The sequence below is a fragment of the Dermacentor albipictus genome, chromosome 5 (genome assembly GCF_038994185.2).
Source record: "Dermacentor albipictus isolate Rhodes 1998 colony chromosome 5, USDA_Dalb.pri_finalv2, whole genome shotgun sequence".
Classification (NCBI taxonomy): domain Eukaryota; kingdom Metazoa; phylum Arthropoda; class Arachnida; order Ixodida; family Ixodidae; genus Dermacentor; species Dermacentor albipictus.
Window position 1 is genome coordinate 79,467,791 of NC_091825.1, and position 27,210 is coordinate 79,495,000.

The following is a 27,210-nucleotide window of genomic DNA, read 5'->3' on the forward strand; positions in this document are numbered from 1 at the left end:
GTCTACGTCTGTCTATACTGTCTCTGTGTCTTTTGTGTACAAAATGCTAAACTGGGTGAGCAGTTCGCCAAGACTGATGAAACCTCATCATCTATCGACGTAGTGGCCGCGCATTTCCACGCACCATTTTCCGCCTCTAATTGAGTTTCAACAGCCCTTACAAACAAACAAACAAACAAACATCCCTCCATGCAGTCGAAGAATACAATCAACAGTGGATTAATTGCGTTATGTATTGGAAAATGCTTTCCTCGGAGATTTTTCTTCTTATGTCCGAAACAGTTGATAATTCTACGACACGAGATGAGGCAAATAAGGCGGGTGTGGTGGCTGCAACAAAGCGAAAGCACGTAAATGGACGTGCTGGGTAACGGAACACATTGTCGAGGGGGAAAAGTTGCCCGCGCTGAAGCGCTGCTCCAGACATGGCCTCCGAGACTGCGCGTGCTGGCAACGCACGCAATCGTAAGAAGCCGCGCTACAGAAAGCGTAAATTCCCACAAAAATTGCTAGAGAAAACTCCGGAGCTATCTTCTATGGGATGGCTGTTCGCTCAGCCTGAGAATTATTTGTACATAGCCACGGAGGAAGGAAAAAGCGCCTGCCGTGATTTATCGCTCACGGTCAACGCCGCCGACGCCGACACCCGACGCCGACGACACCGGCTTTTCTGCGACACGAGCTCCTTAACGCTATCGCGTTAAAACTAAGCAGAGACCACGACATCACTCTTTGTGAAGCTCAGTGACGCCGGAAGTTTTCGTTGCTCCGTCATCTTGTCGGGGCAAAATTCTATCTTGTTTAGCTTTCTCTCTTAGTGCGCAACCCCGCCGGACTAGCGAGGGCGTGCGCGTGCCGTAGTGATTAGTGTTTCCGTATATGCTCTTGCAGCGAGCAGAGTTTCGCATAACGTTTCCGAGAGATAAAGATTCTTGGTTGCGAAGGAAAAATTGGGGCAAAGTGCAGCGCAGTAACTGTCTCTCAGTTGAGGACACCTCAACCGCGCTAACGTTTCCGAGGGCGCTCGCATCGCTATTCGCCGGGCGTTATCACGCGGTATAAAATGACGTCAAATGATCAACTGCGCCGCTGCGAAGCCAACTTTACGGAAACGGCGCCGACTCGTTTCCGTCAGCGCCACCGAATTGCAATCAGCGGACGGTCGAGTGTGCGTAGCAACGATCGGCTCCGGGTTGCAGGTACGGTATTCGACGATATTAAGTTAATGACTTTGGTGAAGTACTACGAAGCACATCAGTTTGACACTTGTATTCCAGTATGACGGGTTGCGGCGCCCTAAACTGCACAAAACACGCGGAAGGTGGCAAAGCTTTTTACGCGGTGCCGTGCGGACGGACGAGACCGGCCGGCTCCGAATGGGACCAGGATATGCGAGGTCCGTTCGCCTTCTTTACAGAGGTGAGTTCGGCTTGTTTACACTAAAGCGGCATTTATCTCGAGTAACACTCCTGAACACGCTGAAATGCGTGCGCCTGGCATGAGAGGTTGTTCACTTGTGCAATTTTTGTTGCATATGTGCAGCGCGACACAGACGCGGTACAAATAAAGAACGGCACGTCTGTGTCGCGCTGCACATATACGCCAAAAATGTCAACTTACCAACTCGCCCAATTCGCTGTGTTGCTTGTACAATTGCTCTGACTATGCAGCTCCAGAACAATGTGCTCAAAACAAAGTAAATACCAGAAGATACAATTTGCCCGCTGCATCATGGCTTTTCTCTACTCTGTTTTTTTTTTGTCGACGTTTTGATTTTTCATTAAGGTCGATTGATGTGCTGGTGTTCCATTATGTTGAAGTAAGCGAAAACACCGTGCGCTCCCGCTTATGAGACAGCTGCGATAGCTTCAGCATTTACCTTCCCCAATATGCTGCGTGTCCGATCAGAATTAATCAACGTGCGGAATGTGAAATTATTTTCGTACGTTTTGTAAGCGCTGTATTATAGTAAATTAACCTGAGTAGTATGAAGAAATAAAGAAAAATGTGTTGTCCAGGGGCGTAGCCAGGGGGGGGGGGGGGGGGGGGCTTATGGGGCTTCAGCCCCCCCCCGAAATTTTTTTGCGCTGTCCATGCACCGCCGACCAAAGCGACCCCAGGCGCCGGAAATCACTCTGGATTTTGTCTAGAATATCTTTTTGACGCTCGAAAAGACATTTAACCGCGAAGATTGCAAACTCGGGCTGGATTTCGTGGCAACGCCCATACACCGGGTGTCACATAACGCCAAGCAGTCCCATCTGAGCACAAAGTTTCAAGGGCACTTTGATGGTGAGCGGGCTCGCCGCGGCATCTCACTGAGGCCACGGAATCTACGGAGCGCATGGATATCAATTGCGAAACTTTATGGGTATAAATCTCATAAGCTCTTGATGTGAAAGGTGCAATGACATTTCCAAAGTTGTGCTTTAGATTTTCAATTGCAGAACTTTGTGGGTTTAATGTTGTTATAAACATTTGTCGCCAAAGGTCTATTGACTTTTCTAAAGTCTTACATCGGAACATAGAACGAGACAAGCCAAATCAACACACTAGCAGACGAGTTCACAAAACAGGCAGCGAGGTCCAATGAGACGAAGCGTTGGGGTGGTTCATTTGTGCCGTCATGTCACATAAAAAAATATCAACATTTTTTTTAACCTACGCCAGAACGTCCATGTCAAGACACTAAAGCCAGCCAAAGTAACTACTTTCTTATTTATTTTTTCTACTCTGACATTTATTCGCGAGGGCACATTGAGGCTCTTCAATTTTTTTTTTGTTCTCGCTACCGTACTCGCGGGCTGCCAGAGCCAACCAGAGCGCATACGTTTTTCTCGTATGGCCCCGACCACCGTGCGGTGCACTTCGGTGCGCGTTCGGTTTGCTCTGGCCGAGTGGATTTTCACCGGACAGAGTTTTGCATGCTTTCTGGCTAGCAGACGAGAAAAAAACACAATGATCGCTCGCCGGCATCACTGTGGGGACTCGAAGGATTGCACCGCATTCCTTGAGCGGAACCTTTCCGGAAAGTCTTGATTCGCCGCTGTAGGATACTGAGCAGTATGCGTATTGTTCTCAGTGGACCAAGCGTCTCATGCTTTCTTCGGTATTCCTTCCGTAGCCCCATTAGGTGCCCGAAGTAGGCATTAGATTCTGGCCAACATACTTTCCTATGCGTTTTTTTTTTTCATTGCGGTGCCTCCGCCTCGCAGAAAAGAAATACATTGTTGCGGCGCAGCGAATTGTCGCATGGTGAAAGTTCGATTTTGATACTTCTTTTGCGGAAAGTAATGGGTGACGGGACGCTTCAGTTGCCGGATACGTTTATTATATTATTGCGAAAGCAATTATATGGACACTACAGGCGCATTCCTGCCATCGCCCTCATGTTTCATATAAAGTCCAAGGGTGATAACATCGTGACCACACGCTGCATGCTGTATGTGCGAGTGAAAGCGTAGGAGGGGAGGTGGAATGGGTGAGCCGACGATGGTGGCTCAGTCTTGTGTGCGCAAAGGAGAAAAGCGGGGAGCAAGCGCGCCGCCTTCCGTCGCGCGCAATACATTAGGAAGAGTGGATGGAATGGGGGCGGAATCTAGGATTCTGTGAATCTATGATTGTGCAACATGTTTATTTGCCTTGTTTGACGCATTATATACAGTTACTTCTTACATACATAGACTCATTGGAGACTTATACGTATACTTAAATACCTTGTTGCGAGGTTTAGTGTATACATGCAGTGAACTTTGTTTCCAGTGACAATTTTTTGTCCTTTATCAAGCCGTATTCTCGCATTTGTATATCCCATTGTATCTTTGCATTTCTAATGTACGAGGGCGAGTCAAATGAAAGTGAGCCTACCTTAACCGCGCAATAATGGTTCGGTTCATTATCTGCAAGGCATGCGCGTAGGAGAACGGCATGTCTCATTTACAAAAGTGACACGCAGGTGTGAAGATAAATGTTCTTTAACGCTCTCATACACTGGGTTGAATATGGTTGCTTCACATAATGAACACTTCAAAAGTTGAACAGCTCGGTGTCGCGAAGTTTTTGACAGCTGAAGGTGTTTCCAAAACAGAAATTAATCACCATATGACTGCCGTGTACGTTGAACACTTCATTTCATTGACCACTGTGAAGCGTTGGAGCAAACGGTTGAAAGGACGTTGCAAAGACATTCCAAGACCGGGCCAAAACCATCATGCAATCACCCCCCCACAATTTCAAAGGTTCATGAGCTGCTGAAACAAGAACGGAGGATAAGCATCGATGAACTGGCAGACCGTCTGAACATCAGTCACGGTTCGGTTCACGCCATAATTCATGAGCTTCTCGTTTATCGGCTCTTTGGTGCGCAATGGATCCCCAAGATTTTGATCCATCGCGAGAAGACGGAGAAGTTTCGCGCTGCCTTGACTCATCTGATCGGGTATTACAATGAGGATGACGACTTCTTGTTTGCAACTGGCATCGGGGACGAACCTTGGTGCCACTACTACGAGCCTGAAACACGACGGCAAAGCTTACAGTGGAAACATTCGAATTTACCACGCTCAAAGAATGTAAAGGCCATCATTTCCGCTGGAAAAGTGTTGCTGACTTTTTTTTCGATCGACAGGGTCCATTACTGATAGAATTTGCTAAGTCTTGAGAGGCTATCAATTGTTTCCGATATTGTGAAACGCCAGAACGGCAGCGTGTCGCAATCAAGAACGAACAACATGGAAAATTTATGAATGGGGTCATCTTGTTCCACGACAATGCCTGTCCCCACGTCGCTTATGTGGTTAACACAAAACTGGCAAAGTTCAAGTGGGAAACGCTGCAACATCCGCCATACAGCTCAGACCTGTCACCTTGCGACTTCTACATTTTTGGGGCAACCTAAAAAACAAATCAAGGGAACCAGATAGCCTTTTTGAAGCAGCAACCCAAGGAGTTTTATAACACGGGAATCACGCGACTCGTTAGTGAATATTAGTGAATAGGACAAATGTCTAAATTCTCATGAAGACTACTTTTAAATAAAGTACCCCGTTGTTGGCTCATTCATTTGACTTGCCCTCATATATCTTGCAGAACTCCTGCTTTTTATACGTGCTCTCTGTCGCGACTTTAACTTCGGTGCAATCACTCACGATACACGACAAGGGACAGCTACTCCTGCGTAATACATTGGAACAAACGACAGCGTCATTGAGATTTTTCACTGGCCATTGCATATATACAAGAATGTAAGCACGGTTCTTGAATGACAAAGTTTCATTAACATATTTGTTCTCAACTTGTTCAGTTCATTGCCTTTTAACTTTTCATATCAGCGGCATGCACTGCTTTCCTGGTTTCGAACTGATATAGTTCTAAAGCTCGTGTGATATTTTCTTTACTTAATAGACAAAAAACATGGAAGCATTGACGTCAGTTATGTTGGGCACAATTTTCGGCACATACGAGTATAAAATTTTATGAAGAAATACATATTTTACTTGTATTTACAGAGCGTAGCTTTCAAGAATTCGTTTGCAGCATCTTTGGCAATGACAATGTAGTTATTATTCATGTATTTGATCCCTCGATAAATTGTTTAAGAGGAAGCTTTAGCTCGGGCCCAATCCGACGCGGCCTATTCGAATACTTGTAAAACGCAGAAACGCTTTTCTGAGATAATCCTGCTAATCGCATTTATTGAAATTGGTTGCGTTTGGGAGAGAAAGTTAAATCCTAGTGTCTGTTGGAAACAGAACTTCGATTTAGGGCCTGAATTTTGTTTAAAATATTTTGAAAAATTCGAAAGTTTGAAAAAATAGAAGCACGACGTTTACAAACTAATAGCTATGCATGAAGAACAGATATCGTGGTTCTGTAAACGGCATTTATTGTCACAGTCAAAGCGGACAAGTTTGCTGTGTCAATTTGTATCTTACGTGAATTGGTTACGTTGTGTACAAGGGTTCTGCAAAAGCCGTATTTCCACAATACTAAATTTTTTTGAGATTCTTGTGTAGCATATCTATTTTGTCCGCTGCAGATGTACTATTAGATGCAATTCACAGAATTGTGATATCATTTATCATTGTTGAGTCACGGAGTTTTAAACTTGATAGTTTCGTTTTCTGAAAATTTTCAATTTCGGCCAATTTTTAATAAATAATTTACCGCCTAAATTAAAAATTCGAAACCAGTAGTCACTAGAATTATACTTTTTCTTTTAAATGCAACAAACCTCCTGAAATTTGGTGTAGTTGCAGGGAAAAACGAATTCCCCTTCTACATGTACTTACATAGGAGCACCAGACCTAAAGCTTCCTCCTAAGGAGGAGGCTGAGCTGGAACGTGCGGCTATATATATATATATATATATATATATATATATATATATATATATATATATATATATATATATATATATATATATATATATATATATATATATATATATATATATATATATAGGGCCAGTGGCGTAGCCCCCCCCCCCGAACAAAATTTCTGGCTACGCCACTGGTGTTGTCATATTACAGTCTGCAATGTGTGAATAATTACTTTGCAAGTTTGCCATCTTATGTGATTAGTGCAATAAAAATAGCCTGTTGTTACTCTTGATAACTTGTTGCCTTTCCAGTAGCTTTGAATTCCGCCCCCCAGGCTCCAAGAACCAGCACTCAAACCTTGCTGCCACCAGCCATGGCTCATCCATTCCCTTTGTACGAAATAAATTTGATCTAGAAGCTCGTGCATATTGAATCTTTTTCCACTTGCAGATTTGCTGATTTAAATCTACGTGTCTGTACCGCATATATCGAAAACGAGCAGCAGCTTAACCTTTAACAGCTTAACCCTTAACCCAGCAGGTCCACTTTCTGTTGCTACGCTTCTTGAAAAATGTGTTCATTATTCGAAGCTGATTCCTTTCTGCGAATCGTACCAGCACCTCTCCTCTATCGTTCCTGGAATCGACGCCGTAGTTGCCAATTGCTTGTTCCCCAGCCTGCCTTTTCCCAACTTTTGCATTGAAGTCGCCCATTGCTATAGTATACTGTGTTTGCATTTTTCTCATCGCTAATTCATCATCTGCATAAAACTGATCTACTTCCTCATCATCGTGACTGGATGTTGGAGCGTAGGCTTGTACTACCTTTAATCTATACCTCTTATTAAGCTTGATTACAACTACAGCAACCCTCTCATTAATGCTGTAGAATTCGTCAATGTTGTCCGCTATGTCCTTATGGAATAGGAATCCTACCCCGTATTGCTGCTTCTCTAGGAGACCTCTTAGCAGAGGACATGTCCGTTATTCAGCAATGTATAAGCCTCACCAGTTATTCTAATCTCACTAAGGCCGATCATATTCCAAACAATGCCTGATAATTCTTCAAAGAGTCCTGCTAAGCTAGCCTCACTCGAGAGGGTTCGTGTTTAAAACGTTGCAAGGGTCAGTTTCCATTAGCGGCCTGTCCGGATCCAGTTATTCTTAGCACCCTCTGCTGCGTTCCAGGTCTGACCGCCGCCTTGGTCAGTCGCTCCGCAGCTGCTGGGGACTGAGGGCCATTGGGTAATTTAGTGAGCCATGTGGGAGGGGCTGGCCGAATACTGCACTAGGGAGGCCAATTACTGTTCTGGTGAGGGAGTGTCTTGTTGAAGCAGGAGAAGATGGAATAACAGTCGATTTAATCAAAGATGGAGGAGACATAATGTTTGGAAAACTGGCGGCTCTTTATATGAAGTCTGTATCGACTGCAAGGGTCCCAGAAAATTGGAAGAATGCAAACATTATACTAATCCACAATAAGGGAGACATTAAAGAATTGAAAAATTATAGGCCCATTAGCTTACTCCCAGTATTATATAAAATATTTACCAAAATAATATCCAATAGAATAAGGGCAACACTGGACTTTATTTAACCAAGGGAACCGGCTGGCTTCAGGAAGGAATACTCTACAATAATAATAATAATATTTGGGGTTTTACGTGCCAAAACCACTTTCTGATTATGAGGCACGCCGTAGTGGAGGACTCCGGAAATTTTGACCACCTGGGGTTCTTTAACGTGCACCTAAATCTAAGCACACGGGTGTTTTCGCATTTCGCCCCCATCGAAATGCGGCCGCCGTGGCCGGGATTCGATCCCGCGACCTCGTGCTCAGCAGCCCAACACCATAAATACTCTACAATGGATCACATCCATGTCATTAATCAGGTAATAGAGAAATCGGCGGAGTATAATAAGCCTCTCTATATGGCTTTCGTAGATTACGAAAAGGCATTTGATTCAGTAGAGATACTAACAGTCATAGCGGCATTACGTAATCAAGGAGTACCAGCACGCTTACGTAAATATCTTGGAAAATATCTGCAGAAGTCCTACAGCTACCTTAATTCTACACAAGGAAAGCAGGAAGATACCTATAAAATAAGGGGTCAGACAGGGAGACACAATCTCTCCAATGCTACTCACTGCGTGCTTGGAAGAAGTATTCAAGCTATTAAACTGGGAAGGCTTAGGAGTAAAGATCGACGGTGACTATCTCAGCAACCTTCGGTTTGCGGATGACATTTTTCTATTCAGCAACAATGCAGACGAGTTACAACAAATGATTGAGGACCTTAAGAGAAAAAGTGTAAGAGTGGGATTGAAGATTAATATGCAGAAGACATAACTAATTATTAATAGTCGGGCAAAGGAACAAGAGTTCAGGATTGCCAGTCGGCATGTAGAGTCTGTGAAGGAGTACGTTTACCTTTGTCAATTAATCACAGGGAACCCTGATCATGAGAAGGAAATTGACAGAAGAATAAGAATGGGTTGGATCGCATATGGCAGACATTGCCAGCTCCTGACTGGAAGCTTACCATTGTCATTGAAAAGGAAGGTGTAAAATCAGTGCATTTTACCAGTGCTGACATAAGGGGCAGAGACTAGGAGACTGACAAGGAAGGTTGAGAACAAGTTGAGGAGCACGCAAAGAGCGATGGAACGAAGATTGCCGGCATAACGTTAACAGACAGAAAGAGAGCGGTTTGGATCAGAGAGCAAACGGGTATGGGCGATATTCTAATTCACATCAAGAGAAAAAAAATGGAGCCGGGCAGGTCATGTAATGCGCAGGTTAGATAACCGTTGGACCATTAAGGTTACAGAATGGGTACCAAAAGAAGGGAAACGCTATCGAGGACGACAGAAGACTAGGTGGAGCGATGAAATTAGGAAATTCGCGGGCGCAAGTTAGAATCGGTTGGCTCAGCACAGCGTAATTGGAGGTCGGAGGGAGACGCCTTCGTCCTGCAGCGGACTTAAAATAGGTTGTTCATGATGATCCACATTTGGTTCTCTACCACGCCACATACCCCGCGCTGTATTCCTATAAATTCCCACAATGCGATCAATGCGCAAGGCTTTACCACGTGGTATGGGCTTGAGCAAGCACACCACAGCTCACGCCCATAACGCACCCCACCACACGGGAATGGGAGGCAGCTCTTTCCAGCTCCGACTCAACGGACAGCTCAACCTGGTCAACCGAGCGAGAAGGGCAGCTGAGGCCACTGGACTCCTGGACTGAGGGGACCACCCACTGCACAGCGGAAGAGCTATCTACACACGTGTGCTCTTTTCTATAAATTTTACTCTCTCACTCTCCTTTCATTACTAACAGCATCAGCTTCTTTCCTCTCTATCCACATGGCTGCATTACGTGCCACAAAAGCATCGTCCGCTGTAAAAAGCAAGAACACTGCACAGCTGTCACGGACCTGCAAGGCGTTTACCGTACACATTCTGAAGCACAGCGGTTTCAGTCTGTCATAACACGTTAGCATGAATACAACGAAGACCTAGACATATATTTCCCGATCGTCCTTCGTCCGTGGCGTGGTACGTGGTGTACGGCGTTGCATGTCCGCTCGTTTCATGCTTAGTACTTCTTCCATATCCCACCTCGTCACAACAGCCGGGTGAGCACTGTAGAACAAAACACGGAGACTAACGCAATACTGCAGACACGACGCCTTTGCCACGATACGAGACCTACGGGGCAGCACACGCATGAACACACACAGCCGTAACAAAACCGCCATTGTTCCCCGACCAAATGGCCGCTACAGCGAAAAATACCACGCGACCTCCTTCACACTTTTATCCTAGCGCGCGGAGAAGGCAGGGCATCTGCTCCGTTGTTTCCTTCCTCCATAATGATTACAGTACACAGATTTGGCTAATCTTCATATATTTTGGCTTGAAACGGTTGTGTGACTTTGCAAATTGATCATTTTCTGCACATAGAAATTTTAAATTGCTTCAATATAAACAAAAATATTACACCCCTTGGGTTGTGTCTGTCCTATAGCAATAATCTTCATCTGTGTTAATTGCGTTTCCTTTCTTGTACACTCGGCGCTCGCTATTTCTCCACAAAGAATACTACGTCACGGTCATCACGCGCAAGCCCTTATTAACTTCGAAGGACCGGGCGCGTAGCATTAAAAAAAGGACAAGCACGCGAGATAGATCACGGTTATCGTTTGGGAACAAGATAAGGCCCGAGCGGTGCAATCTTAGTATGTTTGAAACTCAGAAAAAATACGGTGTAATAGGCTCAATAATTTCTGAAGTCATAAGGCCGAACATTAAATTAATCATCTTACTAACCGTCGCTGACCTACGGGGTAGCTTAACTAACCCGGATCCGCACTTTCGTCGAGTATTTTTAGTACAAAAGGTATGCTAGATCATTCCTTCAAAATGGTGGCTTCTAAATTTTATAAAACGCTAAAGTAGTACTAGGCGTTGATTGCCTGAACTTTCTGGAGGTAGTCAGTCAAACACCACGAATTCATAAGCATCCTCTATAGAAGCTAGGTATTGTGTCTTTCAGTGGAGATGGAAGCATGTCGCGACTTGATTAGAGCTAGAGACCGTTGAGAGCCCACGAGCTTCCGTTGTTACGAAAGTTGTTTCTGATCGTGGTTTCACAAGGTCAAACTCAGCGATGCAACTCTACCGCTGGCTAACGCGCGGAGCGAAACGCTTCAGGCATTCTCCTCATCTCATCAATCACAGTCGGCGGTATCAGGCCTTTCAAGAACAACCACTAATCGCAACGCGGTAAGCGACACGGTCATCACTGCTGGCGTTCGCCACCGGAGGAGGGTTATACACGTCGCCACCTCGGCCGACATTCGCGATTGCCGCTAGGGGGAAGCACCTCACAAACGGCTCAAGTTTCGCGGGAAGTATAAAACGGACTAGCTTTAGTCGGGAGAGATAATATCGCCGTTTAGCGGGGATTATTTCTTCTTTAGGGGCCAGATCATTATCCAACACTCGTGCACGTGGTAATATGGCGTTTTAAGTGCTTGTCTGCCCCCAGAAGACCAACCGGAAGCCCTACGACTTGAATCAGTACGCAACTGACGGCGGTCGATAACTGGCCCTTCAAACTCTTGCTGCCGTTTGCTTTGCATCGGATGAATTTCATAACAGCCTTCTTTTCCATTTTGTTTGAATTCTAGAAAAATGCATTCACAAAAAGATATCTTCGCTGACAGTTCCCTGACAGGGCGTCGTCAGCTAACCCTCTGATACTTATTTTTGAGTTTCCAAGTTCACCGCATTTCAATCAACTACAATAACCGCAGCAAGAACAAAAGCCACAACGCATGAATGTACTAGGCAATGAATGGCGGATACAGCAACATAGAACAATATATAACAGCATTGAATGCTATCAGCAACGGTGCAGCTACCTTACAGATTATGTTACACCATGCAGGTGAGAAATGCCAACGCCATTACGATGATCACGTAGGCGCAGGACACCGATCGCCATAGCAAGGGCGCAATCTTGTACACAAAAGCATTCAACGGGGCTGATCACTTGTCCGTGTTGCGTTATGTAGTAGGCCCACCAGGGAAGTATATTTTGTTTCGCAAAGGCACGTGTGGCAAACAAACGACGGCCACGATCCTGAAATAGCTATATCTAACGCGAAGTTTAAGCTCGGTTCGCCCAACGCTCGGCCAGCCAAAGGTTGGAGAAAAGAAAGTAGCCACAGCGGCGCGCAAGCGCCTCTTTGTGAATTACGCCAAATGATCGCGTTTCGTTTGTCTTCATGTTTGTGTTTACAGTAGCAAGGCAACACTGTTCAAAACAAATTGTCCGTTCCCTGCAATAGTACGCAGCGTTTTGCACAGTATTGAAACTGACGAACGGTGTTAATGAAACAACAAAGCACAACATCGCGCACCCAGCATGCTCGCGCTGGCAACGCGGCGTCGGTAATTCAACCCCGGTGTCGCGGTCCGACCGAACAGCTGTTCAGCGCGCGTGACTCCCGCGGAAAACACGAGAGGTGCGGGTGAGTAGAAGAAAGGGGGAAAAAAAAAAGAACACAGGAAATCGGCTGGCACTTAGAGGCCAAGTTCGCGCACACGGAATTTGCGCTCCCTCGAACGACACGGTCAATCGAAGGGTTGAAACGATGCACAGAACATTTCTGCGTGTCCCGACAGCGACGTCGAGGGCGGAGGGCGGTTCGAATTTCCCGGACGTCGACTGACTGACAGGAGGGAGGCTGGCGACGAGAAATGGCCGCAGCAATGGCGGCTCGGCAGAGAGTCGTCTGCTAACGCGAACCGTACGCCGACCGTGCACGCTTAGATAGCCGTCCTTTGGCAGCTTGCTGAGGAATTGTCAGCGCTGTTATTACTCACCGGTGGGCTGTCGCAGCTGGTTCGGAGGACCGCGGCCCAGTAGCCTGCCCCAGTGACGAACGAGATCGATAAACAGCGGGCCGCTCTCCGGCCGCTGCCGCCGCTGCAGACGAAGCGATGTTTGTCTTTTTTTCGTACGCTCCTTTCATCATTATTTTCTTTCTATCCTCGTTGCCCGGATGCTGCGGCTGTGGCGCCTCGGTCGTTAGACCGGAAGCCTTTTACACGTATAGTCGTACCGGTGGCGTTTATGCACGCGGAATCGTCTGCTCGCGCTGCGGATGGACGGGAAGCGGCCTCCCTGCGCCGCGCCGACACGCAGTGCGCATTTACGGAACTAAGCGTGCGTTCCTTCGGCTGTACTGTTTCCTACAAAAATTACTGCAGCGAATTCTGGGTGTGTACCAACTCTGGCCAGCGTCGGGGACACTCTCGTAGACAGCTAAGGAGACAGCCGAGACAGCTTCTAGGACAAGTACTGTAATGCATTTCGAACCGCCTAGAAGACCAACGGAAGACGCTTCTGCAACGTAACGCCACCTCACGGCGACAAAAAAAAAAAAAGAAAAAGGAAAGCACACATTATTTCTGTATTTTAGATTTTTCCGCTGTGAACTTATGAAAAACATGATGTGACTTCCATTAAGATCATAGAAAAGCGTTTCTACGTTTCCTTGCGCGCAGACGACGTTCCCGTCGAGGTCCCAAGCGCCATCTACAATAACCTCCCTTCTTTCACAAGATGGCGCTCAGGCGCCATCTTGTCTGGACAGGAAGGTAGCCTGCATCGTTCTTGACTGCGATGCTGTCTACGCGAAGCTGGTTACTTTGACATCTTCGGGAGTATTGGAACGAGACTTAAGATGGCTGCTGCCCACTTAGTGGTCTACTTTGCTGTCTACAGCGAGTATTGGAACACAGCCTCTGTTGTTAATGTCCCCAGGAGCTGCAACCATAGGCGTGCACAAGAATTTTCATCAGCGGGGCCCATTAACATTGGCCCCCAGCGCTCCCTTCCTACACACCCCTTCTCCAATCTAATTTCTTTTTCGCGTGCTACCCCCCCAGGGGGACACGTACATTAAGCGAAGAATGAAAAGGAATCATAGAATATAATACTTAGTATATGAGTATCACATATATATGTGAAGATATGACTGTCGCGCAGTCAGAAATGCGTATCTTTCTTTTCAAAGCTCTCCTTATACGACCAAGGCATCAAAAAGGTACGTCTACCTATAAAGGAAGCACATCCTAAGTAAAAATCTTGCATTGTGCTTTTCAAGGCAGTAAGCCTTAACAACTAAGGAAGCAAACAAACGGATAATCTGAATAAAGGTTCTAGCGCTTACTCATCATGTCCTAACCTATCTAAAGCAAAAGTCTACATTTTTTTCACCAGTGATGGATTATTGAAGAATAGCGGGCAGATTGCGCAATGCCTTGTTGAAATGGGATTTGGAAATAACAGTGCACTCAACCCCCCCCCCCCCCCCCCCGCCCTCCCTCGTAAAGAGACCGGGGGTGGCGAGCGTGACCCTCCTGGCCTCACCTGTGCGCACGCCTATGGCTTCAAGCATGGCGATTCGGCCGGCACGTGAATAATCATCAGTACATTGAATTCCCTAAACTTCGTCCTTCTAGCACCAAACTGTCTTTGTACATTCACAAATTGTTACAATATATTGCGTTACAAATGGCACAAATAGCAATAATTATGAATGTGAACATAGTCTCTGCACCATTTTCGGATAGAGGAGTATGACAGCTTCATGCAATTCCTCGCAGTAACCGCAATTCCCTAGGCACATAATGATCGCAGCGTCAGAGTTCCCTCTATACTCCATCTAACAAGTCGTTTGCAGTAGTGCAGAAGCTGCAGGACACCTGAGCCAATAGGAAGGCCGAGTGCTCATCGAGATGTATTCATCCGCACCTCGTCGTCTGCTCGCAGCCACAGGAATTCGCACTATACGACGTGCATGCGCAAAGGTCTTAACATGTCACACATCCCTGTAAAGTATCATGTACCAAGCAATGATAAAGCTATATAATCCCGCCAATAATCAGACAGTTACGCCCGGAATTATATTCCGCTGCGTAAGGATATTACGACCTGTGTACGCCTCGTAGCTTCGGTAACGCTGCAAATGACTTGTGAGATGGAGTACGGTATCTTAGTAGGCAATTCTATGCCTTCGCCAAGCTCCTTGCGTCGTAAACACTGACACGACCGCACTGCATGTTTGCTAGCGCCGTGGCGGCAGAGTGTGCGCCATAACGTCTCCTACAAGCTACTTGAAGGAACTCTGGCGTCATTGTCAACGTGAGCTACAAGCCCGACGGTTCAGCCAGCATGATAAAGATACGGTAGTGCGTGGATTTGACTGAACTGCGTCCCTCTGGATTCAAGCGGCTCTGTGAATTTGCTAACTAATCAATTCTAACAAAATATTGCGTCGTAAGTGCAATAATTCTCGCAGACTATGCATGCGCACGAAACTTTATTCCTTTCATGAGATTAGAAAAGCAGGATTCCCTTGAAAGCATATTTAGCGCCAGCAAACAAGGACGGAAGGGAGACGACAACACAATGCGCTATTCGAAATTCGAAATAATAATGAAAGCGTTATAATATATAGCGCTACAAAAAGCGCCTCCAACTTTAAGCACGTAAGATGAGACAAATCCACGTGCCTATAATTCCGATGAAAGATGAACGATTGCTAGGTCCCTGCAGTAATTTTTTGTAAGAAGCTCTATGTTGAAAACAGTGAGACGACTGCATTGCATTTTCTTAGCTGCACGGAGACAAAAGGGGTCACGGAGGAGCAAGCAGTTTGGAATTAACAGCATCGTACAAGCGTGACAATTAAATGCGTCAAATGCTACGAACAGTTACGAGGCAAAATCACGAGAACAGTCAAACCACAAATATCGTTAAAGAGCACTGTCAGGAGACGAAGCTGAGTCCATTACCGAAGACGACGACTCCCGATTTGTGCGGACACCCTACCATCCAGTATACAACCAAACGTGTTGTAAATAGCCTGTAAATAGCTTGTAAGCCTACCTTCTGCCCGTAACAATATGTTAAGAACAGTTATGACACACATGCAAGTGAACATCCGAAAAGCTTGCGAGAAGTCAAGCGGGAAACTTGTGCAGCGTACGAGGAGAATTCAAACAGTGCGAATGAGTTTGCAATAAGCGATACTTAGTCAAACTGGGGTGCTGGTGCGCTATCAAAATATATCGCATTGTCGAAATCACCATCTTGCGAGTTTTGATTGGCTCGCAGGTTTGCCGCAGCCTCTCTGTTTGGCTCATAGCGCGAACATCGCAGCAGTCGTCAACATGGCGGAATTCGACTGTTCCCAGAAATGTGTCTCTGGTCTACGTCTGCGCGACGCCTCGTCGGATGCACTTCATTACCGCTATGTATGTCCACCCTCATATGCAATAGCGAAGCACTTGGCGTGCTTCGCTACTGAATTCCGAGGTGTCACTCGAGATACCCGAGAACGAGAGTGTGACAAAAATATGGTACCGTATAAACAGTAAATATTTTCTTGAGATCTGAAAGCTCCGCATTCGGCTGTGGTCGACACCACAATCGGCAAAATAACTTTACACACACAATTCCAGTAGAGTTCTACTAGTATTCTTTGCCGCAAAAAAAAAAGAAAGGAAAACGTACAAACTATTACTAAATAGTAGCTGAGAAGGTGACAATGCGTCGGAGTGCTCCCGCAGATACATCAGCAGTGCGCAGTTCAACTCCGGCTGGCAAATAAAGCAAATATCTGAAGTTTTGTTAGGAGACCGTGACGTCGCTCTTCCAGACAACAGAGATCAGAAGCGCGAACGCACGTACGACGCACACGTACGCACGCGCGCGCGCGCGTACATGGAGAGAGAGAAAGAAAGATCTTTGCACTGTTTGTGAAAATGAATCAGGCTGCTGTGAGCCGGGATGTGAGCATAGTGACGTCTCTTTCAAACTTTTGTCATGTTCTTTATCATTTATTTTTCTGCGTCACGCTCCAAATATTGTTTATCAAGCATGCCCTTCACGAGTCATGCTGGACTTTGCTGCTCTCAAGAAAATTCATTTCATTAAGTATTCGACAAGCGGGGGAAGAAATGCATATGATAACGAGGCAGCGCATAACCAATCAAACGCACTAAATGCGTAAGATAAGTCGTCAATGGAAAACAAAGAGGTGGAAACTGAGTTTGTTGCCAGGGGTGTTTCTGGAGGGTTTACGAGGTTCCGTATGCTGTGTGCACGGCAGGTTGCAATCCCTTCGTGACGTTGAATTTTATAGTCATTGCGTTTCTGACCATGTATTATATATTCGCTTCCTTCGTGCTGTTACATGTTGTTGCTCTAAAGGCGCAGATGTCGCAACAAGAGCTATGGAAGCTGAGTAAGGGAGCTTTCAGCTTCCTGCCTCACCGACAACGCCTTTAAAGGAATACCGAAGAGAGGTGTTGCGTATATTGAGACTGGCAAATTCTTCCACCTCGAGTGAACATTTTACCGCGACAGCGTTAAGGGCCCCGTGTTGCGGAAAACCCGGTGTCGGCGTCGGCGGCGTTGTCCGTTATAGAAAAATCATCCCCAACCACGCATTCTCAACCACGCAGGCCCTCCGCGTGGCGCATAGGTGTTACTGAACTCATTGAATTTCTCAAAGTAAAATGCGTTCGAAAATTAGTAAGATACGACTAACACGTAACCTCCACACACATGATAGCGTCGGATTGTAATTTCAATATGCGACAAAACGTAATTCTGTTACGCGGAAACTCAAACCGCGCAACGCCGCTGCGGTGGGCGCAGCAAGCGGCGCCCGTCGGTACATGGGGGCGTAAGAAAAAAGAACCAGAATGCTCGCCGAACTGTGCCCTGAATGACGTCAGATTGACGTAGAGGTTGTCCTACTGGAATTACCGTTTACCGTCCGATTTCCCTCTAGAAACGTTTTAAAAGTTTTCCAAGTTGATGTTTTTGTGAACTTCCTAATGCAACGCATTTGACGTTTTCACCACAAATTTAGGAATCAATGCAAGAGGTCAACGGCACAGCCGATTCGATAAAAGGAGCCGGCACTTGTGCCTGTTGTTGCACTTCGGTTCACAGCATGGGATGGCACGTAGCATTACGTCGGCAATGAGTTGGCTCTTTGTGGCCGTTAGCTTGGGCTGTTTGCCTATGTTGACCAATCGAGTTTTAACACGCCTTTTGGTGGAATTTTTCGCAGAAGTACAAGGAACCGTCTCGTCGTCGCAGTCGCACAGTACGAGCGCCGCCAATGAACCAATTGACGTCAATTGACGTTGTTAGGCCTCGTCAGGAGACATCTTAGTCTTCTTTAGCCTCTCTCCGCGGACACCATGCATTGTTGTCCGAAAAAAAAAAAAAAGACGCGCGGCCTCCTGCAGGAATCGGGAATGCCGTACTCGTCAGCATTACAATGACGTCGGCCCCCGACCTCCGGCTGCAGCATGCCGAACGTCACGCGGCTAGATGGCTGAGGCCAGCCTGTCAACCGGAGTTCGCAGTTGGCTTATTTTGCTATAGACTCGCTGCGGTCGGCGCGACGACGCGGAATTTCTCGCGCATAAGTGATGGCGGAGATTCTCAGAACCGGTGTCAGCGTCTTCGCGAGATTCCGTGCTCCTCAAGACCACAGCTGTCGAAGACAACAAAGAATAGGAGCGACAAATGTTAAATGTAAAGACGAATCGCACGAATGTTTATTCTCCTCGTTGTAGCCGAGCAACAAGTGCGCGTAAGAATGTTAACGTATAGCGTGTCAGAGTGATTGCAACAGCACACATCCATTGCAATGCACGCACAGAGAGTCCTCATGTGCGTCAGAAGAAAAAAATAAATAAATGCTGGCCTTCCCATTGTGCAGAGTAGATGTAAGCATGAAATGGCACCCGGCAAAGCAGGTTGGTTGGAGATGATACTAGCCATAATCTTAATATGGGTGTAGTACATGTTCGCAAAGGCACATCCCACCCCACCGCACCACACCACGCCACGCCATATTGTGCACAGGTCTATATGGACGATGCCCAGCTAGAAGAAAAACGGCTGAAGGTCACAAGACAGGCAGCGAAAGAGCCCAGGGAGACAGAGCACACTGCCCAAAAAAAAAGAATGGATTGAATTCTGGGGTTTTACGTGCCAAAGCCACGATTTCATCATGAGGCGCGCCGTAGAGGGAGACTGCGGAATAATTTTAACCACTAGGGGATCTTTAACGTGCCCCAATGTACGGGACACGGGCGTTTTTGCATTTGCGGCCGTCGAAGCCGGGATTTGATCCCACGACCTCAAGCTTAGCAGCGCAACGCCATAACCGCTAAGCCCACGCTTCGGGTAGAAGTGCCTAAAATCCCCCAATTGAGAGGCGTTAAGGCGCCATGCAAGGTGGCGCCATCTCTCGAGATGACGAAATGCGACTGCTCAGCTACGAGAGATGACACTCAAGTTTATGAGCTTGGTCGAACGCGTAAGTCTTGTGGCATCGAAGAAAAAGGAGATCAGCTGCCTCGCCAGGGCTCTGACGGTTCGAAATCCACGGCCAAGCTTCCAATTGATTCTCTTGTGACGTATCCGAAAGGAGATTGGCCACACTTTAAATGCTTGTAGTGCTTGGTTTCTTATATAGGTTCGTTTTTTTTTGTGTTTTTTTGCAGGGACCGTGAGTGCCGGTCTCCGGTCCCTCCCCGAATTGCCGCTCTATATCCCCCAGTTACGTTGACCTTCGCTATCTAGTACACAAACTAATTCCAGATGTTATTCTACTTCAAGAATCATGGCTTTCGTCCCATCCAAACATTTACTATTAATAATTTTGGAACATTTCGTATAGATTGCCCAGGTATAGGCGGTGGGCTGCTAGCATAAGTCTAATCAAAAAATTACCGACGATTACGTTACTTCCTAATGCGAAATTTGAGCGCAGCAAATAAGCTGTTTCACCTTTTCGATAGATTGAGGCAAAGAAATCGAGCAACACATGTATGCGCTATCACAGAATTTTTTTTTTATTTTTCACACGTATTCCTTTAACAAAGACTCCATTAACAGTTCTTGACAGTCATGAAGGAAGCTTTGTGGTCGGAGAAATAGACTGATATATGTTCGACTTGGTACACCAATGCTTGATTCTCAAAGACGAGATCTATACAAGTGCCTCGCGAGGTTGTCACAGCCGTGGGACGCGTTACGAGCGAGAGGAACGGGATGTTCTCCCGCATAAGTGTTAGGAAATTGCTGTTTGTCTTTATGTCAACATTAAAGTCCCCCACTACTAACATCGGTGTGGATCGATGGACGGTTAATGCGAGTTGCAGGAAGTGCACGACGTCTTTCGTGAGTGCGGTAGCGGACTCACGAAAGCGGTATCAGTCGGTCGCTGCTAGCGCTGGGGGGATGAAAGGGGGGCGGAGCTGGTTATGAGGCCGACGACAACGCGAAACCCAGGAACGGACGCCAAAGAGCCATTTGTGTAGCCAGCCCTCCTCCACAGTCTCTCCTCCTCCCTTCCATCATCCTCCCTCGCCCGGAGAGCCGACAGCGCGCATGCGCGGCGGCGGAGCAGCGGCGCATGCGCGGCGGCGGAGCGCGGCGGCGGAGGCGAGCTGGTTACGAGGCCGACGACAACGCCGACAACGCCGACAACGCCGACGCCGACGACGACGACGACGCCGACGACGACGCGAAACCCAGGAACGGACGCCAAAGAGCTGCGCTCTAAAATGTACCATAAAGTAACTGTCACTTTTGAACGTGTGTGTCCAGACTGCGAAATTTTGGGATTGGATTTTGTACTGCCTGGTAGTGCTACGTTTGCAGTGGCTAATGCGTATTTCCCGAACGGAGACAAGTCAATGGTCACCTGGACTCGGTGTAGCGAAACTGTTTTAATGCAATGCTCCTGGCAGTAGACTTTTCTCAACATACTTCTTGGGGACATAAAACGGATGCTTGTGGAAAGAGGTTGTGGAAGTGGATGCACGACAACAATTTCAGTGTCATAATTCAGATCGAGTTATTTTTCTACGTGGGCGATCCTCTTCTTCCTTAGACCTGACTTTCTGTTCGGCTCATATGACTATTTCATTTTGGTACACCTTTGACAATGGAACAAGTAGCGATCACTTACCCAACACTTTCGAAATTTTGCGTTCACGTCAGGTTCCTATTGTATGACAAAGATAGTTCATTAAATATAAAACTTGTAAATCTGCTAGAAATGCAGCTTTAAAAGCGCTGACCCCTTGTGATGAGCAACGGAGAGCTGACTTTGTGATATCGCTTTTAAATTCTGCTATTCAGCCCGCTGAGTTTGCGGTTATGTCTGGCAGCTCGCCGTCAATTTCATCTTGGTGGAATGAAGCTTGCACACGGCATTATAGGCGAAGGAAAGCAGCGTGGAAAAGTCTCCAACATAATCATTCACCGAAAAAATTGGATGGGCTATAAATTCTATGCAGCTGTGTTCGAAATAACCGTGGCGATAGCTAAAGACAAAAAAAAATGCGCTACATTAAACTTTGTCAAAACCAAAAAGAAGATTGGCACTTTATAGGTTTTTACGAAACAAAATTCTGTTCAACTGTCCGTATGGTCCCATACTGCTGTTCTATAACCCCAAAGAAACAGCGGATTCACTAAATGAGATCGCGAAAGGGCTTGAAGCACACATTTCTTCACAGTGTCCCAGACCAGGAGGTTTAAAAGTTCGGCATCTGAGTTTGTAAAAGTTTCCATGTAAGAATTATTCGATGTCATGTTAATTACACATAATTACACAATACACAAGTTGTTCTTGTTCACGTGCTTTTATCGAAACTTCAAGTTCGTTTGCAGAACCTGATTTCTCCAAAACCTAGTTCGTTCAATGTAAAACTCGGTTTTGATAATATTTTTCCAAAACACGCAAAACTTCTTGCTGCGCGCATATTTACTTGAAGGTTTCTTTCAAGATCACCTTCATCAATTTCCCTCTCACATGATAATTTACACGGACGCATCACAAAATTTAGAGAAGGCCGGTGTTGGCATCTTTTCAAATCAGCCTAAATGGTCTTTTTCTCTCCGTCTCACCGATTACACTCCAATATTCGCTTCTGAATTCCTGGCGATAATTCTGGCTATTCGAAAATTGGGTCCACATATATCTAAGGTAATAGTGGTTACAGACGCCCTTTGGGCACACATTTAGCTTCCACTAATCAGTCACACCTGTTGAAGATATTTCCGACTCTTGTCCCAGATAATCTGGCTAGAGTCCGCTTTGTCTGGATCCCCGGACATAGTGGAATCTTTTTAAATGAATCAGCTGACTCGCTGGCATCGTCATGGCTAAATAGTCAGGTCTTAAATGTTCTTACTGATTTCTATGTTATAACAGGGGCCAGGTTCAAACGCCTTTTATTATTGACTTGTAATGAATCATATATACTTTACGCAGATGATTTTCAAGATCTAAAATTTCAGTGGAACACGAGCAAATTCGCCTTTCACGCCAATGTGAGGTGACGTTCGCAAGCTTACGCTGTCGAGTTCACCGCCTAAAATTTTTACCTCCACAGATCTGGTCTATCTATAACTAACCTGTGCTCTTCTTGTAATGAACCAGAAACTGTTGACCATTTCTTTCTTTCTTGAAGCCGCTTCTTCTCCTTTGGCAAAATGTTCCTCATTTTTCAAACTAGAAAACTAGGTTTAGCACTTACAACACCAAACATTTTGTCTTTTGGTGCCTGTCAGTTAGGCACAAGACATGGTTCGATGATTAGTGCTCCGAACAAGTTCATTGAAGCATCCGGAAGGTTACGCTGCTAGGTCACCGACCATGGGGCATTTCATTTTATTGTTATTTTTCTTGAGCTTATAAATTTAATTAAATTTTTATTTATTTAGTTGATGTATAGGTACTCACAAAATTGGTGTTATCAGTTAGTTGCCAAATGATACGTTCTAACTGTCCGCCTTTAACCCTTTTGATATGTTGTTGGGTGTTCGTTTCAATCTATCCAGTGTGGTCAGTCCCCCTCCTGGGTACCAGCCATGTTTCTAGGCAACGACAACAACAACATATGTCTTTTTGAACGCCGCTATTGGAAATGACAAATAAAATTTCAGTGAACTAGAAGTTACAGCTTGATCGATATAGTGAACAAACATTACGAAGAACTCGGAAGCAATATTTTTTGTAACTTATTTGGGCAGTAAATAGTGTACGTAAAGCGGTAACGTGCAAAGCATTGAGGGCCAGAGACCACATTATCGTATGTTTTGACTGGTTGCCAAGGTGATCTTGTTTGGCTGAATAAATTTCCTCGTCAGTAAATGGCCCGGCCGTGGCTTTCGACGCAAGCTCACTCGCCGACAATGGGAGATAAAAAAAATTCGCAGTTCCGCCGGAAAGGCGAAGCACCAATTGAGGTAGCAAATTAGTGGATAGCTGTACGAAGTAAGGATAGTAGCTTTATCGGCCGCATAAACTGGTAAACGTTCGCTTACTAACTAAATTAAGAATGACAGAATGCGCAAGCGTGACTCAACGAGGATGTAGAAAGAGGCAGACGCACGGAGACAGCGCTGTCTTTATGTGTCTGCTTCTTTCTTCGTCCTTGTTCAGTCGCGCTTACACATTGTATCATTGATTGAAACCTACTAGCCCGTCAACGTGTTTCAACTAAATTAACCAGCACGGAGACACGCACGTAAATGTAAGCATGAACACACATCACTCGATGACAGTCGAGACTGTCTTTGAAAATGCTAGTGTTAGGAATCATGTTTAAACAAATTGTATCCCCCAGAGATCACATTGAATTGCAACATGCACTGAATGTTATTGACGACTGGTGTCAAAAATGGGGCATGCAACTGAATACTCAGAAAACAGTATTACTTCGTATCACCAGGAAACTAAATCCGAGCCTGTTCTGTTATACCCTTAGAAACAATAGTATCTCGATTGTAGGCAAATATAAGTACTTAGGTGTCACCCTCACAAGCAACTTAACTTGGTCAACCGACATTTCTGATATCTGCACATCTGCACTACGTAAGTTATCGTTCCTTAAAAGAAAGCTGAAATTCGCACCCTCGCAAACAAAGCTTTTAGCTTATAATACGTGTGTTCGTTCTAAGCTTGAATATGCTTCTATCATTTGGGATCCCTATTTAAAGAAAGATATCATGCAACTTGAACGTATTAACAGAAAGGCTGTTAGGTTTATATTTGGCAAATATCGTAGACTTGATTCCCCATCCAACCTAATGCAATTAAACTGTATTTCTACGCTAGAAGCCCGCAGAAAATTTAGACGCCTTTCATTTCTTTATAATTGTATGTTTGGTAACATAAAAATAGATCTGCCTGACAGTATAAAACCCTTAACAACACGACGCACACGCCATGGCCATGAATTTGCACTAACCCCATTCTTTGCCCGATCAAAAGCTTTCAAATTCAGTTATTTTCCAAGAACTGTGGAAGAATGGAATTCTTTGCCGTCTGACATTTTTGGTTCCAATAATTTTCTCGCTGAGTTGGAGCATTACCTTCTCTCTTAAGCTTTATTTTTCTTTTTTTTCTTTCTGCTTTTCTTCTTTCTTGCTTGCTTTTTTGTTGTTTGTTGCTTTGCACATTCATGTTGGATGTAACCCACGCCTGCTTGGGCCACCACATTGGCCTGCAGTATTTTGAAATAATGAAATAAATAAAATTGCGGCAGCAGCCGCGAGCCAGTTGACCTCTGTGCATCTGTCGCTCCAACACATACGAAGCGTCGAAAGCACAGCGCATACGAAGCTACCGGCACTACCCGCACTATGCAAACATCGCAGATCGCTTTGAAGACGAGGCCCACGCGCGGGCGCGCACTTTGGCCACGTCGCAGATTGCTTTCAAGACACACGGGCACCAGCAACACGCTCCTACGGCTTCCGCCAAGAGCTTCTACTACGGCGTCCGCGATTCGCGTGGCCAACGCCGTAGTCGACGCCGTGGTTGTCTCCCCTCTGTTAATACCAACTGACTCTGTACGGAGCAGCGGGCGAGGACATCGAGGTACCCTAGCAGCCGCCGGAGAAGAACGCCCCTTCCCCCTCGTCTCATCACCCTGCCTCGCACGCCACAGGAGAGGGCACGCATCCGGTCCGCGTTCCTCACTCGTACACGCGAGATTGAACCGCGTTCGTCGGCTCACCCTCACACGCTTTCACTCATACGGAACCTCACGGCGACGGCGACGGCAGAAATGCGCCTGGAGTGTCCATATAATTAATGTCGCAATAAAACATTTAATCATTTATATAGCAGGTAGCTATGTCGCAGGCATACAGATCGTATGAAATCCACTTGCTGCACCTGGTGTGCTTGTCATCATAATGTATTCCGAAATCGGTCTTAGACACAACTACATTGAGCCGGGCAGGAAAGGCCACTGGGCTTTAACGCTGACGCCACGAACTTCTTCAGACATATCTTCATCACAGCAACAATTTCACATAGAACTAGATATAGGCAAACATGGTGCAGCTGCTTCTTTGGTCGCGATGGCCGTTAGGAGGAAAATAAAAGATACTTTGAAGCTCCTCTACTCAAATTGGGCTCGTTCGCCATCGAAGGTGCCTCGTGTGACTGAGTCAGCGAGCTGCAGCTGATGTCCATACGTGTTACATGACAGGGGCGTCCACCTTTCAAGCCATGGCGCGCCCAGCGTCGTGGACTCCCTCGAGGGCTGAGGTCGCCGATGCTGTCTATGCGGGGAGGGATCTCTCTACCGTCGCCGACGCAGCGGGCTCAACAGAAGGAACAGGTCTGCAGCTCTGGCAATCACGGTGGGCCATATTTCCCGACCTCCTCGGCCGAGAAAAAGCCCGTGCTGCTGTCGACGTTGGCCTCGTGCGCCGCCAATAACAGCATGTCATGTTTATCGACCTCTCCGGCATGAAAAGAAGCGCACACTGTTTTCGGCGGATGCCGCCAGCATTCCAGTTCCAGCACCTGCTGAGCGCACCGATGTCTCAGGCATTTATCAAGCCCTGGCGCCATAGTTTCTTCGGCTATGTTCCAACAAGCGGCTAAGCGTACAACGGCCATATTCCGTCTCGTTTCAATTCTGACGAAGCAGAGAGAGAGAAAGCCGATGAATCATTAGCACATCTTATGAGTTGTGAATGCGGAATCATTGATGTCCAACTGAACGCCGCTGAGCGGTTCTTCGACTTATGAACTCTTCGCGGTCAAACGAGCGCGTGGACACATTGAGGCGCGTTTTAATCAGGCTTTATCGAGGCGCAGTTAGAATGCGGGCGAGAGTATGCGCGCTCAAGGAACGCGCGGATAACACAGGTTTCCGAGAGCGAGGGTGACGTGGCGTCGCGGCGACGCCCTCTCGCCTCACCTCCCCCTCACGCAACACTTGACGCGCTAGCGTTTGGAGGGTGCCCTTTCACCCACTCTGCTTCGTCGAGGAGCGCTTGTGACGTGGCGTTGCAGCCGATGGGAATTTACTTGCCGTTTCGCTTCTACAGGGCGGCACCTTTTTCGCTCAATGGGCCATTTGCCGCTTTAGCATCACAACGACACCTTCGCACGGACAGCATCGAGGTGAACACAATGCAGGCAACTTTTCCAGGCTGGCTAACTTTACGGTCCAATAAAGCTTTGCTGTCCAGTCAATTTCAGTTTGTTCATGTGAATTACAAACAAATTCAGTTTTTGTCGGCACGCCTATGCTTCGTAGACTTTTGTGCATGGGCGTGCGTTTTCGTTGGATGTAAATGGGGAAGCTTAGAAAACTGTAGTAGACCCTATTCCTTTCAGAAATGTCCTTATATACTGCTCTGTTTTGGCCAGTGTTGAAAGTGTGCAGGTAATTATGAATATGCGAAGTTCTGAAAGCTCGCTTCCCCATACATCTCGTTTGACTTGCGCAGGGTGGCAGTGCTCGCTCTGGAGGCGGAAATAAAGCAGGAACGCAGGGGCTGGTGCCGTTATCCTAGCTGCCATTATCCGCCGTTATCCTAGCCACACATTCTCGTTGTTTGCAAGCTTATTCCCTCGGCTCATGCCGTGACCGTACGATCGGCCATCTTGTGTAGGGCAACTGAATAGTGTGGAAAAGCCCACTTCGTGTATGCCCTATTGTCCATGAATTACGCACTCCGTCTACAGGCACTTCCTAAGGACAGCGAATAGGCCCACGTATGTGCACTATATATACAATAGTCTCATTGTAAGCCCAAATGTTTGATATTGTCGATAAAAAGCGTATAGATTTGTGGCTTTACGCACGCCTAAGCATCTAAGGCGTTTCTAGGAAGCTTAGAAACTATGTAGAAACAGTTAAAGTATACAGTGGCGCAGCTGTTTACAAGATGTCAGTGAACAGCGATAGCACAGATAAAATCTAGCTTTGGAACGATTCCGTGC

The 27,210-nt window shown here is 46.3% G+C and overlaps 1 protein-coding gene across 11 annotated transcripts in view; it reads right to left on the reverse strand.

Annotated features, from left to right (window-relative positions):
- Nucleotides 1-27,210, reverse strand: part of LOC135910807 (prestin-like) — a 271,569-nt gene that overhangs the window by 81,384 nt on the left and 162,975 nt on the right. Inside the window, exon 1 of one of the 11 annotated variants that reach the window (XM_065442921.2) lies at nucleotides 12,725-12,874. The exons of the other annotated variants lie outside the window; for them this stretch is intronic. The gene's annotated coding sequence lies outside the window, so the exon portion shown is untranslated. Of the gene's footprint in view, nucleotides 1-12,724; nucleotides 12,875-27,210 lie in introns of those variants that run through there. 11 annotated transcript variants of the gene reach the window in all.